The sequence below is a fragment of the Halichoerus grypus genome, chromosome 6 (genome assembly GCF_964656455.1).
Source record: "Halichoerus grypus chromosome 6, mHalGry1.hap1.1, whole genome shotgun sequence".
NCBI classification, from domain to species: domain Eukaryota; kingdom Metazoa; phylum Chordata; class Mammalia; order Carnivora; family Phocidae; genus Halichoerus; species Halichoerus grypus.
The window spans coordinates 172,431,896-172,449,896 of record NC_135717.1 but is presented as its reverse complement, the minus strand read 5'-3'; the positions used below and the strand labels follow the sequence as shown (position 1 = coordinate 172,449,896).

The window sequence follows — 18,001 nt, the reverse complement described above, 5'->3', positions numbered from 1 at the left end:
CCGGGGATGGGGTCCCAGGCTCTGTCACCCCCACAGGGAGGGGGATCTGAGGGGGAACAGGTCAGACCCGGGTGAGGGGAGCCTCAGACCCGAAGGGTGGATGGCAGCATCCCGAGGGTGGATCCCGGGCCTAGGGTGGGCAGAAGCCCCCCCCTTTGCCCCCCCACCCCTGAGGGCCAGGCCCCGGGCACCGCTTCTTCCCACCCAGACCCTGCCCCAAGGCACCCCTTCAGAGGGCAGTCGGGCCCATCAGGGTCTCAATCTGGCCTGCCTGGCTCTGACAGGGATTTCCTACTGGCTCTCAGCAGAGCCTGCCTGCCTGCCCTCCCAGGTCACCCCCTGCAGAGCCTCGGGCCGTCTGAAACGGTTCAGCTACTCCTGACACTCTCCACCTCCGAAGGCCTCTCTGGGGCAGCCACTCAGCAATGGCCCGCGCTGCCCCTTCCCTCTGGCTTCAGCCTCCAGCCCCGCCCCGCTCTGCCCCTGCTCCTCTTGGTGCTTGCTTGAGAAAAATCATCCCTGGAAACCAAACCCAGGAACACAAAATAGGTGTGGGAAGCGGCGGCCCCTCCTCAGCAACAATTTCCAGAGGATTCTGCGAAGCAGAGTTTCCATGGGAACACGTGCGGTTCCACACAGAACCTCGGTGGGGCTGGGGTTCCCCCTCACAGCCAGTACTGCGGGACCATGGCCTGGGGGCCACGGCCCAGCACAGCCACTGCGTTTTGGCCACCAGCCCTCAGTAGCCTGAAATCAAGCTACGGGCAAATCTGCCTTTTTTTTTTTTTTTTAACATTCTAATTTAAAGGCGCACTCATTCTAAGGATGCCTCTGGGATTTCCAGGATGGATTTTTATGTAGCTCAATAGTTTCCTTGGCAGACCGCTCACCCAGGAGAGGTGGGCCGTGGCCCCAGCCCAGCCAGGCTGACAAGGCCAGGGGACATCACTTACCCACCTGAGGGGCTTCCTCACACCCAGATTCAGACTCCACGAGTCGGGGGCACGAGCAGGAGGCGCTGGGCCCCCTTCCTTACTAGGCTCCTTCCTTGACCTGCGGTCCTAATTTCGGCCTGTGAGTCTTGACCACCAGCCGGTCAGGCCCTTACTCTCTGCTCTCGGCATTTTGTGTGTGTTTATCTAAGCGGGCTACACAGACGGTAAAATTCCCTCTGATGCTCCTGCCAGTCGCAGCCTCCATCCCAGGCCCCTCCCGGGGCGACCCCTGGGTCATCGGGGTGTGGTTTTTTTTTTCAGGCTGTTTTCATTGCATCCACATACATATATGCATATATCTGAACATAGACAATTTATAGTGCTTGTGCGGGGTTCTGAAAGCTTAAATGGGATCATTCTGTAGGTGTTGTTTGTGCTTGCTTTGTTCATGCAGCCCCACGTGGTGGGGATCTGCCGGTGACAGCGCACAGAAGCTGCCAGACTCCTTAATTACAGCAAAGGATTTCACAGTACCCATGGATCCTAATTTAACCAGGGCCCTATAAATGGCCTTTTCGGTTGTTTACAATTTCCAGCCTCACAGAAGGTGCTGTAGGGAATATCCTTGGACATAATTTGCAGAACTCTCTCCGTGGGAAATGACGAAAAGGACTCGCCGGGGCCCAGGGTGTGGACATTTACTATTTTAGCAGACACCGCCAAGTAGTCACGCATGGAGTGTGTACTGTTTCCGTTCTTCAAGGCTTCTATCTGCACTCTCTCATTTAATCCTGAAAACACCCTGCAAAGTGTTGGTGGGGGGCTTGTCTCCCCAACTTACCAAAGCAGAAACTATGATTGAGAGAGAGGGGCTGAAGGTCATATAGCCCAGAAAGGGCAGCACTGGGCTGCTTTCACCGTGTGTGGTCTTTCGGACTCCATGGGTCAGATGAAGCGGGGAGGGGTTTGCACAAAGTGTCTTAGATAGACTCAGTGCCCCCAGGGCTGGGGAAGTCCTTGAAGGGACAAATTTCTGCCAAAGATACACTGTTAGCCTTACATTGCTCAGAATTGTAGGGGGGTGGGGCAGGGGTCCTTCTTCCCCACAGTCGGTCTATCTTGGGGGTGGAAATGAAGGCAGGTCTGTAGAGGTTGGTGGAGCTGGGCCCACCCAGCAGACAGCACACACTGTGGGGCCTGGCTTCAGGCAGCCTAGACATTTGGATCCCTAGCCTCCCCTGGAAATTTCCGGGCACAACATGCCTAGAGGTGTGAGCCGCCTCTTGGAAGCTTTCTAATCCGGGATAATGCTGCTGTAATTGGCAATGTTTTGCATTTACAACCCTCTCGTTACCTGAAAACCTCCTTCCAATGGCTGTATCTGGAGAGGATTTAAGTTTACCACTCTGTGGACCTTGAGGGGCTGAGGAGCACAGGTTTTTTCTCTGTGCCCCTTCGCCCACCCCATTCTGATTCCCTGGTGAGTCCACAGGCAGGCCTGGGTGGCCCAGGCTGGCTGAGCTCGTGGCCTCGGTTCAGGGCACAGCTCCCTACAGGAGCCCCAGGCTGATCAGGGGACAGCTGTTCTCCCCAATTCCCCCTCCTTCCTGGGTCCAGCCCACCCATCTAGTCTCCCTTCAACCCCTTCTCCTTCCGTCCCTTCCCAGTCTCTGCCACCAAACTGATCTTTCAATAGCACAAAGCTGACCATGCCTCTCCCCTCTCAAAACCCTGTAGTCCTTCACATTTATTCATTTCAACAAAGGGGCCAAGATAATGCAATAGGGGCAAAAACAATCTTTTTAGGGCTGGGAGATATGGACATTCCCATGCGAAAGGATGAAGCTGGACCCCTACCTCACACCCTGTGCAAAACCTCACAGTGGCTTCCACCATCCACAGGGTGGAACCTTGACTCCTCAGCCCTGTACTTAGGGGTCTTACAACCCCTTCATTCTTTTAACACTCGTCCAGCTCCAACTTTGTGCCAGTGCCGGTGCTGAGACTGGGATAAAAGACAGATGCTTCTGTCCTCATGGAGTCCATCAGGCTTGTTTCTGACCAGCTCCCACTGGCCCAGGCACCCCAAGCCCCATCCATGCTCCCACCCACAGCTGCAGTTCACCAAGATGCCAAGCTCACCACCTCTGAACTTGTGCTCCTCCCATTTTCTCTGTCCCAAGGCCCTTCACCCCATTCCTTGCCTGAGGAATTCCTGCTCAAATGCCACTTCCTCTATGAGGCCTTCCTTCAACCCTCCTCCCCCACCAAGCAGTTCATCCATTTCTCACTGCTCCGACCTCCTTGAGTTGAATCGGTTCACACACAGCCATCTCCCCCAGCAGACTCCGAACTTCCTGAGCATGGCGAAGATGCTGTGTGTTTCTCCTTGTGCTTGACTCATATGAGGGGCTCAAGAGCCATTTGTTTAAAGAATGAGTGAACTTTTTCCTTTGCTGGCGATTTAGTGCCCGTTCTTACTGAAAGAGGAAGAATGATTTTATTTTCCAGTTTCCAGAAAGTGATCTCTAGCACGTGATCCATTTTATATAGGTGACAATGGAAACAGATATGGTGCTCCATCCGTACCAGGAGAGGTGAGGCCATGAACGTGCAGGGTCTGGAAGTCTGGCACCGGCGCTGCAGACGGGAGGGGGCAGGCTCCGTGTGGAATGGTTGGAGGCCCAGGCACATGAGAAAGAGAAAGGCGAGAGCTGAGAGCGAGAGCGAGCAGCGGCCTCTGGCTTCACCTCCCGGCTCCCAAAGCTGTCAGAGGCTCCGATCGATGACACGTGCCTGTGGAGCTTGCATCAGGGGCTGCGAGCCCTGTTAGGGTGGTTCTGCTAATTGATCCCAGAAGCCCTTGTCACTGCCAGGGGATGCTTTAGCCGGCTCAGCAATGTTCTGACCACTGTCCCTCGCCTCACCAGATGGCCGTTCCTCCTGCCTCAGCTGCCTCTAGGCTAAGCCAGACAGCCCTGACCATGCAGGACCTGGGATCCTCTGAGCAGCCAGCAGCACTGATCCCATGGCATGGTGCAGCGTGGGAGCCCTGAAGAAGCCCCTTGTGGGTTCTTATCTTCTGGCCAGGTCAGAACCATCCAGACAATGGCTGGATTGGTAGGGGAGACTCAGGGCTGCTCAGGCCTTAAAAAGGCCCTCTTCTCTGACCTCTCTGGACTCAGCGTCAAATGCCTCCCACCTGCCTCCATCAGCCTCATGGCCGACTGCCTCCTGTGGGCAGGAGCCCTCAATTGCTGTGTATTGGGAGTGAAGCCAGGAGAGCTGCCCCCTTGACCTGTTAGGAAAATTCTGGCCAGGGGCAAGTCCCAGGGGGCAGGGAAGGAGACTCTGGAACCGAGTGACCAGGTCCAGAAATAAAAATGGTAACTGTGCTGATACAAAGTGAGCCCTGAGCTCCTACACCTTGGCCCTCCTCAGCCTTGTGCTGGGTTACCCTGCCTCCCGGGATACAGTGAGGAAGCTGGGAGAGGCTGAGGAGAGAGACAATCCCAGGCTGGCCTGGTCCCATGGCTGGTGCTCCCACCCCACAGCTCAGTGCTGCAGGGCACCTCTGTCTTCTCCCTGGGTTCAAGCCTGGAGTGGGAGATTGCCGAGAACTTTAAGATGCTCCAAAAAAACCCAGCCCTGCCTTGGAGGAGGGGGAATGGCTGCTAATGGGTATGGGGTTTCTTTATGGGATGATGACAATGTTCTAGAATGGGATAATGGTAATGGTTCTACAACCTTGTGAATATGCTAAAAGCCACTGAATTGTATACGCTTTAAAATGGTGAATTTCATGATATGTGAATTATATCTTAATAAGACAAAACAAAACCCAAAACTGCCCTGTTTAAACACTTTCTGTGTCCCCTGTTCATGACCTGCAGGACAGAGCACAGAGCACACATCATGCGCTTGTGCTCACACATGCGCACACACACACACACACACACACACATGCACACACTTCCCTGGGGCGGTGCCCAAGTCCACCGCCCTCCAGCCCTCCAGCCCGGCCTGCCCTGCCCCCCGTCCTGCCCTTCCTCCCTCCCTCTTACACAAGGGTCCTTCCAGGCTCTGGCTCATGGAGTTCTCTCTGCCTACTGTGTACTTACATGCCTACTATGTTCTCTTCTGGAGCTAGGCACTGTTTCCATTTTATAGCTGAGGAAACAGAGTATCAGAGAGATGTAGCAACTTGCCCAAGTCCACACAGGGGGCAAGTGGTAAGGCTGAATTCAGGCCCCAGAAGTGACTTCAGAGCCCGTGATCTGAACCTCTTTGCTCAGTTGCCTTCTGCCATAGGCTGAGCAGTGGGCCTCCCTGAGATGTCCACATGCTAATTCCTGGAACCCATAAATGCCATCTTATATGGCAAAGACTCTGCGGATGTGATTAAGGATTTTAAAATGAGGAGATTATCCTGGTTTTTACAATCCGCAAGTGTTCTTATAAGAGGGATTATAGATGGAGGGCAGAAAGCAATATGAGGATGGAAGTAGAGAGATTTAAAGTTACTACCTTGTCAACTTTGGAGGAGGATGGAGGAAGGGGCCATGAGCCAAGGAATGCAGCTCTAGAGCTGGAAAGGGTAATGGGCAGATTATCCTCAAAGATCTGGAAGGAGCGTGGCCCTGCCAACCCCTTAGTTTCAGCCTGGTGAAACTGATTTTGAATTTCTGGCTTTCAGAACTCTTAGAGAATAAATGTGCACTGTTTTAAGCCACTGAGTCTGTGGTAACTGGTTATAGCAGCCGTAGAAAACTAATATGCTTTCCCTTCTAGAAAGGCCTATTCAGGGGCACCTGGGTGGCTCAGTCGTTGGGCGTCTGCCTTCGGCTCGGGTCGTGATCCCGGGTTCTTGGGATCGAGCCCCACATGGGGCTCCCTGCTCTGCGGGAAGCCTGCTTCTCCCTCTCCCACTCCCCTTGCTTGTGTTCCTGCTCTCACTATCTCTTTCTCTGTCAAATAAATAAATAAAATCTTTAAAAAAAAAAAAAGAAACAAAGAAAGGCCTATTCAGCCTCCCAGGCCCCCTGGTCAGTGGCTCCTCCCTGCTCTGTGCTCCTTGTGGTTGCTCCTCACAGCTCCGACCCTGGAGGTTCTGTCGCTGCTCTGTGTTTACGCCAACCTTGGACCTCTTCTCTCACTCCCAGCACTGACATTGCCAGGCTGGTGTCATCTTCCAGTTGCCCAAGAGTAGGCACCGGCTCTGGGGCATGGCAGAGGAGGAAACTGAAGTTTCCAGAAGTACAGGAGTGGAGCACCAATGTAGGGAGGAATCCGGGCAGCAACCAGGAGGAGGTGTCCTAAAGGCAGCCAAAAGAATGGATCAGGACTCAGGGGACAGGTTGAGGCAGCAGACACATGGTGAGCAGAAACTGGGAAGGCTGTGGTGGCCATAGCTGCGGAGATAGTCAGGGAAGGTGTGCCAAGAGGTGACCAGTGCACCCATGGTCAAGGGCTCTTAGGGAAAGGCCCTTTCCCTCATCTGCTGCTGCTGCCTCAGGGTACCAACCCCAGCACCCATCTAGGCCCATATGGAATTGGATCTTTCCTGATGGGCTTCGTTTTAGGGAAACCCGATAGCAAATTCTAAACCAATAAGAGCAAATAAATGAGGGGTGATTACTGACAATAGAAGAGGGTACACCACGGGGTGCCTCCAAATAGCATCTCCTCCAGTACATTTTAAGTGCTTTATAGGTCATTAACTACTTGACAGAGAGAGCCTAACACTTAAAGCAAAGAATTCTGCGCCTCTGCCAGGGAAAATCAATCAGAAATGAAGATCGAGCATTGCTGATGTTAAGATGTACTGGGTGGGCAAACGGGATTCGATTTACACATAATTTTAAGGCCCTCTCCGTTGTGTAAAGTGGGACACAGTGGTATTTGAGGCCGTCTGTAAATCCCAAACTTAACCCCCCCTGCCATTTTTTGTTGTTGTTATTGTTAATGAAATATTTCAAAGACACAGAAAAGTACAGAGATGAGATTAACGTCTGAGCCCGCCACCTAACTCTGTCAAATAAAACATTACAGCTATGGTTGAAGTACCCACTTGTTAAAAATGTTACTTGCTTTTTCTTCCTGTCTTTTCAAATCCCTTCTGTCTTCCAGCCCCACCTCTTCAGGGAGACCGAGGCTGACCACCCATCCCTGCCCAAGACATCACTCCTTCCTCTGAAATCTGAGTGTAATTACTGCCTCTTTAATTAACTTGGCGATTAATCACCACCTGCTTGTGAAACAGCTTTTATTGTCCTTGTCCATCTCATATGTGAGATGTGGATGGGGGTGGGGACCAGGCAGGCAGGAAGAGGGGGGACAGGCAGGCCGGGCTCTGCTGGAAAGAGAGGCTTGAGAAAGCCTCGTATCAGAGGATCAGCTCGCTCCTGACTCAGAAGAAGCAGCTGCCAGGTACCAGGAACTGAGGGGAGCTGAAGATAAGACCCCAGAAAGCAGTGGGCACTAGGAGGATAATCTGCTGTTGCTGTTCCCCTCTGACCAGAATGTTCTTTCTTCATTGAGCCTTGTTGCAGGCTGAATTGTGTCCCCCAAAACGAGATGTTGAAATCCTAACCTGTGAATGTAACCTGATTTGGAAATAGGGCCTTTGTGGATGTAATGAAGTTGAGATGAGGTCATACTGGACTAGCGTGGGCCCTAATCCAATGACTGGTGTCCTTATAAGGGGGCCTGTGAAGACAGAGACACAGGGAGAACTCCCTGTGCCTCCAAGCCAGCTCCTCTGCATGCCTGAACCTGGCCATCCAGGATCTTAGGTAGCATTTCTCTGGTCAATTAATGCTCTCACCCAACTCCACGAACAGCTCCTACACCCTCTTTTATCAGAGGAAACCTTCTCCTCCATCCCCTCTCAGAGACTGCCCTTCAATCAAAAGGACCAGCCTGGGGGGGGGGGGGACACCTGGGTGGCTCAGTCAGTTAAATGCCTGACTCTTGATCTCAGCTCAGGTCTTGATCTCAGGGTCATGAGTTCAAGCCCCACAGTTGGGCTCCATGCTGGGCATGGAGCCTACTTTAAGAAAAAAAAAAAAAAAAAGGACCAGTTTGGGATGGAGTGGGGTTTCCCAAGGACTCCCCTCCCCCCAGAATAGCATGCCTGCTCAAGTTAGTTTCCCTGTGGCTCCCCACAGAAAAATCCTCCCACATGCCCCCAAACCCTCAGAGATGGGTAAGATGGTTTGACCAGAGTGCTTTTAACATCCCCTGTGATTTGTGGGGGAAGGGGTGCCAGGAAAGGAGAGGACCCAGAATTTAACATGGAGGCTAGAGATGTCTCATTCACACTGCCAAGCACAGTGCTACCTACAGCATATTCACTGAAATAACCTTCCAAACCACTTTCTCCTCTGATCAATCTAATCTTTTGACAGATGGGAAACTGAGGCCCTGACACTCCACAGTGCATCGCTGTGTAGAGATCTGAGGTCCAGTGATGTAAGCATGTCCCAGTATCAGCTCAGCCATCACTCCCCAGGTGACAGCATTTCTCTGCACGTCAGTCTCCCCATTCTTGAAACAGAATAATAATACCATTTTCTAGGGATGTTACCAGCCTTAAAGATAGCTCCAAAAACCTGTATGCGCATTTCCCATTAATTCAATCAACAACATTTTGAGCACATCCTGTGTTCCAGGCCCTGGGGGATACACGGGTGAGCATCACAAACCCAGTTTCCCGACCTCAGGGTGCTACCTATTTGGTCGCCAAGGGCAAAGAATTGCAGTTATACTCGGGTGGTTGTTATGATGGGGTGCACGGAAGCAGCGATGAAAAGGCTGCGGATCTCAGGAGGGCCCAAAAGAGCAGCGGCGGCCCCAGGAAAGAAAAGGCAAAGAATGAAACCCGCAACCCCCACCCCACTGCCTGAGCCGCTTCTTCATCTCAGCCAATCAGGCCTCAGCGTCGCCGGCCGGCCGACCAATCAGAGCTGGTACAGGAGCGCTTGTAGCAGGGCCCCGGCTTCCCGCGGGAGGGCTGCTGGAGCCCGCGCGCCCCGCCCCGGCCCGCCCCGGCCCGCCCCGGCCCCGCCCCCGCCCGCCCAGGCCCCGCCCCGCCGCGGCCAGCAGCGCCTGCCTGGAGCGCCCTGGCCAGCGGCCGGCCGCTGGGGCCGAGTATTGTCTCAAAGGCCGAAAAGAGAGGAAAGCGGGGAGATTGGGGGACAGCCACGTGACCGGGAGAGGATTTATAATATTTTCTTTCGCTGTCGACAATATTGCAAAATGTATGAAAGGGACCGCACCGCCAGGACAGGAGCGTGAGGGCGCGGGCAAGGTAAGCAACCCCCGGCCGGCTTCGCGGGGCGCGGGGGCACCGGGGGAAATCGCGGCACCATCCCGCTCACTAAGCGGCTGTCGCAGGGTCTGCGTCCTGGGTCGCGCTCTGAGCCTCGTGAGCCTTGAGCGGTGGAGACGCGGTCCGGGAGCTGGGGCATCTCGGAGGCGACGTGGACGCGCGGCCCCTGAGCCGAGGAGTCTTCAGGGACCCGGGGGCTGCCGTGGCGGTGTAGACGGGGGCAGTCGGTCCGGCCGAGGCGCCTGCGAAATCCCGAGGTAGTCACGGCAGCCCGCGTAACTCGCGGCAGTGAGACCGTGGAGACGCGGACTCTGACCGAGGCACCCTGCAGCGCCGCGTGGGGCGGGGGGAGCGCCGCAGGGCCGCCGGGCGGTGTAGACGCGCGCGGGGGGCGGCCGCGGAAAGTTTGCCGGAGTGCGCGGGGCGGGCGCGCCGGGGGCCGGGCGCAGAGCGAGGCGCGGCGCCGGGCCCGGGGCGCGCGGCCGGAGAGTGTCCGCAGCTCGCCGCCCGCCGGCGCCGTGCGGGACCCCCGCGCCCCAGCCCCAGCTGCCGCCTCGGGGTGGGGAAGGGGGGCGGGGGGGAGGGAGTAGCTGAACCGAGCGCGGGAGGGAAACGAGAGGAGATTGACTTCGCCCTTTCAGACAGGTTCCCGAAGCGCCCGCGCTGTGCCCGCTGGAGCCCGGGGTCTCTCCAGTTCACCTGGGAGGAATCTGAGGGGCAGAGGCCAGCTTACCGACACGACACACGCTGAGGGGACTCAAACCCGGTCTGGTCCGAGCTCGGAGCCGAGCTCCTTCTCTCCTGTCACTTCCGCCTCAGTGAGGAGAAAGGCGTGGTAGTGGGGGGGGTGTGTGTGTGCAGATGGGACTTGGGGGTGGGGTTGGGACTCCTGGATCTGCCGCCCGCTGTGGCTTTGGGGGACCCTTCAGCACCAGGTGAGGGAATGAATGGAGGAGGGAAGGCAGTGGTGGGGAGGAAGCCTATTGGGCAGGTGATGCTAGTCCCCGCCTACCTGATCCCCAGGGGTGCCGTGCCTGGGGCAGATCAAGTGGGAGGGAGTACCTGTGTGACAGTCTCCTGTAGGAGAAGGAAGACCCCCAAACCCAGTTTCTGCCACAGGGGGAAGGCTTAAGGGAGTCCAGAGGAGGGAAGAGATAGCTGCACATCCAGGGAGGCTCTTGGAGTGGCCCAGTCCCATCACTGCTGGCTGTGACTTTTGCCCCCATTCTTACTCCTACACCCTCCTGGGCTCTCTGATTCCTGCACCACAAGTCCTTTGCACATGTTGTGTATTTTTTTGATCAAAAAGTAGTCATCAAACATCCCAGGCACAAGCAACTCAGTGGTGAACAAGGCAGACCTAGTCTGGGACTTCCACACCAGTGCAGGGACACAGATGATGAATAATAGTCCAGAAGGGAATGGGGCATGGGAATGGGAAGCAAGCTTGGGTGAGGAAAGGCTTCTCTGGAGAGGTGACAGTGAGTCAGAGGGATTCACGGCTCCTTAACCTTTGGGCCCCAATCACCTCCTCCAGGAAGCCTTCCCTGACCTCGCTGACCTGACACTTCCCCTGTTGACAGGCTGTCATAGTCTGGGGACCATTCCTTCCATGGACATTTTTGTGTCATTATTGGGTTAATGTTTGTTTCCCTCCATCAAATGCGTCATGAAGGCAGGACCCGAATCTCTTTTGGGTAGATAGTAGACAAATCGAATAAAGGATGGGTAGAATTTCCCCAGAAAAACACAAGCTGCTCAGCCAGGTCGGGCATTCAGATGGCAGAAACTTTTCTCTCTCCTTCCCTGGACTGAGTCCTGGGCTCCACACCCCATTTGCAGTTCACTGAAATAAAGTAAAAGAAACCAGCAGGCCTAGTGAGGAAGAGAGCAAGGAGAGGCCTGGCACAGATGGCCCACTGAAGCTCCAAGGCTGTTCCAGTGGAAGAGAAGGGACCTGCAGAGGGGGAGGCCTGAGGACAGGTGCCTGTCCTGTTCTCTGGGCTCAGACCAACCTAGTCCTCAGTCCAACCTCTGTCCCAGCTCTGGGAGGCTTGGTTTCCTTCAAATGCTACTCTGGAGAAGGTGGTGGCCAGCAGGGTCCCCAGGATGGCCAGGGCACAGGGCCATAGTAACTGCGTGGCCTCCCGCGCTCCTCCCCCAATCTGGAGGGGACAGGACCCTGGGCGGCACCTGTCTGACCCAGAGTCAGGCCTCTGGGCCACAGATAGCTGCCCGGGTTCCCCACCGTTCACTGAAACTCCTGGCTGGAAAGTAGGACTCAGGCTTCGAAGGATCGACTCTTCTTATTTTTCGTAGTTTCCACGCTAAGTGAATTTCTCCCTCCCCTGGCTCTGTCAGACCTGTGTGCCTGGCACCTTTCCTGTGGCAGATTATGCTCTCACAGATGCCCAACAAAGCTTTTAGCCGCCCCCCCCCCCCTCCACTTCAGGGAGTTGCCTCCATGCACGGCTAGAGAGAATGTCTGCATGCTTTATTCAGGCTCTGGCAGGGACCGAATAAAAGCGGCCTCCCCACCCACCCAGCCAGCCAGCCAGCCCTCCGGACTGGAATTGCTTTAAAAAATTAATTTGCAATGATTTACGTCCTTCTGTTCTGTGGGGATCACCAGCATTTTAAATATGTATTTAAATCAGATTCACTGCTCCCAGTTAAACCTTAACCGCCTCCCCCCCCCACCCCCACCCAGCAGAAAGAGCACTGGATTTGGAGTTGGTGAAACTCAGAGGTTCAGGCCGAGTTCTGCTAATGACAAGCTGTGTGACCTTGGGCAAATTACTTAACCTCTCTGCGCCTCCATTGGCTCCTCCGGTAACTGAGGTTAATGATAATCCTTCCCTCACAGGGTGTTGTGCGGATTAAATTAGATAACGTTCAGGGAAGAGCTGTGCAATGCCAGGCCTGTGTTTTCTGTTCCCTGGTACAGGCTGTCCTGCTAATTAGCCTGGTGACCTTGGGCGGGCCACTCAGCCACTCCTGGCCCTCAATTTCCCCATCTGAAAAGCATAGAGGTTGTTCTAGGAGATGAGGCCACAGAGCCCCCCCCCCCCCCCGCTCCATCCCTGAGCCCCCACTCACCTCCTCCAGCCCTCTGCCAGACACCCTCCCCTTGGCCACCCTCTTTTTCATTATCCAAGCGCTCGGTTCTAATTGGAGATGGCCCCCCTCCCGGCTGCTTCTCCTCCTGGCTCCCTACGAAGCCAAAGCCGCAGGGTTTGGGCCCCAGGGACCTGCAGTTCTTGGCTCATTTTCAGGAGCAATTAGCCGTGATGTCACAGGCCTCGGTGGTGGCCTCAGTGGGCGTGTGTGCCTGGAAGCCTGAACGCCACTCTGTCTGTGGCCTGTGGGACTCCCCCAGGCCAGGGGGTCCCCATTGCTAGCTGTAGAGAGGCAGCTTCCCCGGCAAAGCCATTTCTGTACTTTATGACTCCTTGAAGCCCCGAGCCTCAGTGTAAATTAGTTCTACCCTGTGCTTTTGTTGGTACTGTCTGTTCCTTGGAAGCGAGGGGCTTTGTCAGGAAGAACAAAGCTGTTTGGTGTTTTTCTGATTTGGGGGAAGCGTGCTCCTGGGGGAGGAGGGCTCATCGCTTCTCGGTGTCAGTCTGGAGTCCTCGATTCTCAGACTCACTGGTTTTGTTTTGGGTTTTTAAGCCCTATGGCTTAAGAGTCACATATGTTTGTGTGAGTGTTGGCTAGGGGATCTCTTTCCTCCCTTTTGGCTTATACAGTGTATTCTGTGGAAGCTAATTCCAGGGACTGAACTTTTCAAATCACTGCTTCAACAGCTTTTAAAAATCTGGACCTAGTTACTCCTGTCATCCATGTGTAAAGATTTAGAAAAAAATTCCCAACCCCGAGGGTGGGCAGCCTTGAGGATGTAGGGCTCCTGGCAGCATGCCCTCGCTGTAAACCTGAGGTCAAAGCTGAAACGTCGGGTGCCTCTTGGGATGGGAGGTGGGCGGGGGGGAGCGTGGTCTGCTCAGTGCCAGACATCTGGATATTTAGAAAACATCTGGGTGGCTGGATTTTTCAGGTTTCTGCCTGACATTAAATATCACAAACACTGAGCCTGCCTCCTGTCTCCCCACCTCCCAAACACACCCAGCCCCTTCCCCCCCTCCCCCTTTCCTGACGGGTAAGAAACATCCATTCTTTCCAATTCCCCAGCGTTTCCCCCCTACCGGAAATCTGATGGGCTTATGACATCATGGCTGGCTGCTGAGCGATGAAGTAGATGCCACAAAGAAATCCGACATATCAGATGGATTCTGAAATCAGTTTCCCTCTGGCTGTAGTAACAGGCGTGAAGTCAGGAGAATGTGAGCTTTGTTTAAAAAAAAACAAAAAATAAAACTAAGCCTTGTCCTGTATTAAAGACAGTTTTTTGTTTTTTTTTTTTTAAGCAAACAGATCTTTTGGATTTCATCCTATTTTAATAGAAATGCTGGTTTTTGTGAAATGAAAGCGTCTAATAAATCAGACCTGATGCTGCATGTTCGCTTTCGGTTGAGTTTTTGTGTGTCCTTATTCACTAATAAAAGAGGAACTGGGAATGGTTTATCTCCCTTCGTTATTCAAATGGGGTAGTTTTTTTGTTTGTTTGGGTGTTTTTTTTGTTTTGTTTTGTTTTTTTGGTTTTGAGGCCAATAAAATTCACGGGGTAAATTGCTGGTTTATGTTTTTCCAGGAATCCATTTTTATGGAGTGACCTTGGACCTGACCTGGTCTGCAAACACTGTATTTCCCTCTGCTGGTTTTTCTGGCTGGGAAACTGTAAAGAGGATGCAGTTAAGCCTGCTTTTCAGTGTCCCTTCGGCAGGGCAGAGCCAGGAACAGGGAGCCAGGGCGGTTTTGGGGATGAAAAACCTCTTTGAAAGGACAAAGTCAGGAGGGGAGCAGACAGTTAAGGGGCAGCGTGGGAGTCAGGGGATCCACTGTCTTCCCTGCCCTGCCACGCCTCAGAGCTCAGAAATAGCTCCAGACTGAGGGAGCTCACCCCTGCTGCAGGCCCAGGTTAAAGGAAGCTCAGGTGATGCCCGCCACGCCTCCGGTGTGGGCATTTGGAGTCTCACAGATCTGGATTGGAGTCCCAGCTCCCACAAGCTGTGGGGCCTTGGGCAAGTCACGTCACCTCATAGTCTCTGCCCCACCGTGAACTGGCACAAGGACCCCACCCTATGTGCTGGGAGAATCCATAGGGCTGGACACTCCCCTGATGCCCGGCCACTTTGTAGGGCTCCGGGGACAGCCTTGGAGCCAAGGGAAGCCAGTGTAGATTCTAGTCTTTACATCCTGGTTCGGCCAGCTACTATCTGCGTTATGATAATAAGGCCAACCTCATGCATGGGGCCATTGTGAGGACTGACATAGTAAACGATCACCAAGCCTCAGCTGTTTTTATGAGATGTGCCCCTGAGCCCTGCAGGCAGGTTGACCGGTAGGACTGCTGGGCCTGGGATGGGAGGGGATGTGTCAAGCTGAGCACAGGTTGGGGATAATCAAGAACTGAATGGAACATTCCTCATCCCTCTGCACAGAACTTTCCATGGGTCCCCATTGCCTGAAGGCAATAAAGTTCCCCTCCTCATCTGAGCCCCAGGTACCTCATACTTGGGCCTCATGCATGGTCCTCTGCCCTCGTTCAGCGGGCCTGCCAGGCTGGAGGACACTGCCTTCTTTGGACGAGCTACTAATGGGTAGGTCACATTTTTTGAGCACCTGCCACTGCTTTCTTTGGGGGCACTTTCCATGGATTAACTCATTTGATCTTCACACCAATGTATGCAGGGGGTATGGTTATTATTCCTATTTTAGAGACAAAAACAAAGATGTCAAGGATCTTTGTCCAAGGTCACAGAGCCCAAATTGGAGCCAGGGGTTGGGCTCCTACACCTGTCCACTTTACCCCAGCCCCCCTGGCTCTGTTGAGCCTTCCTCCACCTGTTTCCCACCTCACCCCTGAAGCTGGAGCACTGCCTTCCAATGCCTGTCCCATCTCTGCCAAGACTCTCCCACTACCCCATCCAAGAAGCCTTCCTAGATTACCCTCCCACCGTGTCATCATGTGTCCCTCTCAGGGTGTGGCTCTGTGCTGGGTCCCAGGGCCCTTGTCTACCTCCCCTAGAGGCCAGGAGTGGGGCTGTGGCCAGTTTTGTGTCGCCCACAAGGCCCTGCAGGCCAGGTCAGCAGCCATGTACTAAGGACCTACTATGTGCAAAACATGGGGACTCATATGACGGGTGCCCACACCCAGCTTGGACTTCTCTCCTGAACTACAGACCCATGCAGCTGATGCCCTCTGCCACATCTCCGTGTGGACGGCCGCTGAGCCCTCTCCCTCAGGGGTCACCCCCAGAAACCTGCCCCACTATCACATCTTCCCCATCTCAGGTAACGCCACCTCCACTTTCCATGCACTTGCTCAGGCACCAAACCTTGCAAACATTGTTGACTCCTCCCCTCCCTTTCTCTCCTCTCTCTCTCCGCCCCCCCGCTCCTCCCTCATTCAATCCATCAGCAAATACCACTGGCTATGCTTTCAAAATATATCCCCAATTTGACCATGTCCCCTGCCACTGTATGAGTGTAGTGGCCTCCTCGTGGATCTCCTTCTTTTCCCTGGGCCCTGGCGTCCGTTTGCGGTGCAGCAGCCAGAGTGATCCTGGTAGAACTTGGGTCAAACTCTGTACTCCTCAGCCCAGAACCCTGCAATGGCTAAGTCAGTGTCAAAGCAGAGTCCTGCCTCTGTCCCCCTGCTTGACCCCCCTCTAACCTCAGTTCCTGCCACCCCTACCCCACTCATTGACCTCCTTGCATTTCCTCCAACATACCATGTGCATTCCCACCTCAGGACCTTTGCACTTGCTGTTCCCTCTCCCTGGTATACTCTTTCCTTTGATGTGTATATCACGTTCTCCTTTGCTTCAGAGATGTGATCAAATGTCACCTGCTCGGAGAGACTTTCCCTTACCACCTTCCCCCATCCCTTTCCTACTCTATTGTCCTTTCCCTGCACTGTTGCTCCTCAGAGTGCTTATTCCCACTTGCCTTTACAATATACACATGTATTAGTGGAAACTAACTGCACTAGAGCAGGGCTCTGCCTGTCTTCTCCATAAGCATCTGCTGAATGAAAAGATAGATGGATGGATGCTATGCAGGAACAGCAAGTCTTGAACACCTGGTCCATGCCAGGTTCTGCGCTGGGTGCTGAGACGACACATGTGAACAAGAACCACCCCCCCCCACTCCATCCCACCCACCTACAGAGCCCTCGTTTGGAGAGACGGACGCCAAGCAAGAAATCACAAAGTGGGTGCAGTGGGATGGTGTTGGGGAATGAGCTCAGAGGAGAAATGGGTCCCATGGTCGGAGGTTGCTTCCTGAAGGAGGTGATAACACGAGGTGACCAGAGGGGGAAGAGGAATTGGAGGAAGGGGGGTTGGGTGGACAGGTGGGCAGTACACTCCAGGGGCTGAGGACAGGGCTGGGAGGGCACAGGAGAGCAGGTGGGGCCTTTGAGGTCAACAAGAACCTGGTGGGTTTTCCAAGTTGGGGTTTCCCAAGGTGGGAATGTATCGGGTATGTATGTGCACAGCTTCGCCGGCGGGGGACAGATTGCGGAAGGTCTTAAGTGCTGCTTGGAGACGTGTTAGGGGGAGCCCGTGTTGGAATCCCCGCTGTCCCTCTGCATCTGTGTGATCCTGGACGCATTGCTTCTCCTCTCTTGGGCTCCGTTTCCCATCGGTAGACTCCTGACCACATGCTTTTCCTGCAGCACTGTCCTACTTCACAGAGAGGGAGGGACTTAATTGAGCCTGGAGGGACCCAGGGTAGAGAGAAGTCTGCCTGGAAGAGAATGGCAAGCAGGGGGAACAGAATGTGGAAAGACATGGGGCCTGTCTCCGGGCTGCATTTCTTCAGTCCCTCCCTCAGCGAACAGAGAGGCAGGGACGACAATGATGGGAGTGGACTGGTTGTTGTCCCCAGTGGGGGCCTGGGGTGCACCTGTCTCTGCACTCAAGGGGATGGCCAGCTCTGACCTCACACCCTGCTGAGCACCGCAGCCCTGAGAGACAGGCCCTTTCCTGGAGCTGGAGAAGCCAGGGCTCAGAGCAGAGAGGTGACCGGCAGGTATGTTACCAAATAGCTGGTAAATGGCAGATGAAGGACTTGAACCCAGATCTACTTGATCCCAAGCTCTGCTGTCCTTCAACAAAACTGAGCCGCATCCTTTGGGTGGGGCAGGTGAACTCGTGCCAGGTCTGGGGGAGCCAGAATTGTACAGGTGAGGGGTGCCTGGTCGACTCAGTAGAGCATGCAACTCTTGATCTTGGGATTGTGAGTTCAAGCCCCACGTTGGGCGTAGAGCTTCCTTAAAAACAAACAAACAAACAAAAAAAACAATTGTACGGGTGAAATCCCCAATCATGACCGGCCCCAAGTTTGAGTCCTGCCCCCTCCCCCCACCATGAGGCTGCCCTGATCAAGGTCACTCCTTCCTTTGGGGAAGGTGAGTCAGGCCTCTGGAAAGCCCCCTGAGCCTCTTTCCTTGGCTGGAGCTTCTCTGAAGACTCTGGATGAGACTCTGGATGCTCCTGGAAAATTCCCAGCCCTGTTAACTCCCTGAAGCCTCACAACTACCCCTCACACAGGGGCTGTTGTTATCCCCATTGTACAGCTTGGGAAAGTGAGGCTCAGAGAGGAGCCCTTG

The 18,001-nt window shown here is 54.3% G+C and overlaps 2 long non-coding RNA genes across 2 annotated transcripts; one reads left to right on the top strand and one right to left on the bottom strand.

Annotated features, from left to right (window-relative positions):
• The first annotated feature begins 9,112 nt into the window (after positions 1 to 9,112).
• On the top strand, positions 9,113 to 13,781 carry LOC118552231 (uncharacterized). Its single transcript, XR_004925419.2, has 3 exons — positions 9,113 to 9,246; positions 9,909 to 10,085; positions 13,456 to 13,781. It is a non-coding gene; the product is annotated as an uncharacterized LOC118552231 (long non-coding RNA).
• On the bottom strand, positions 9,152 to 10,059 carry LOC144382421 (uncharacterized). The gene is made up of 2 exons (XR_013449355.1): positions 10,001 to 10,059; positions 9,152 to 9,509 (listed from the first exon to the last, which is right to left on the bottom strand). It is a non-coding gene; the product is annotated as an uncharacterized LOC144382421 (long non-coding RNA).
• Positions 13,782 to 18,001: the final 4,220 nt, after the last annotated feature.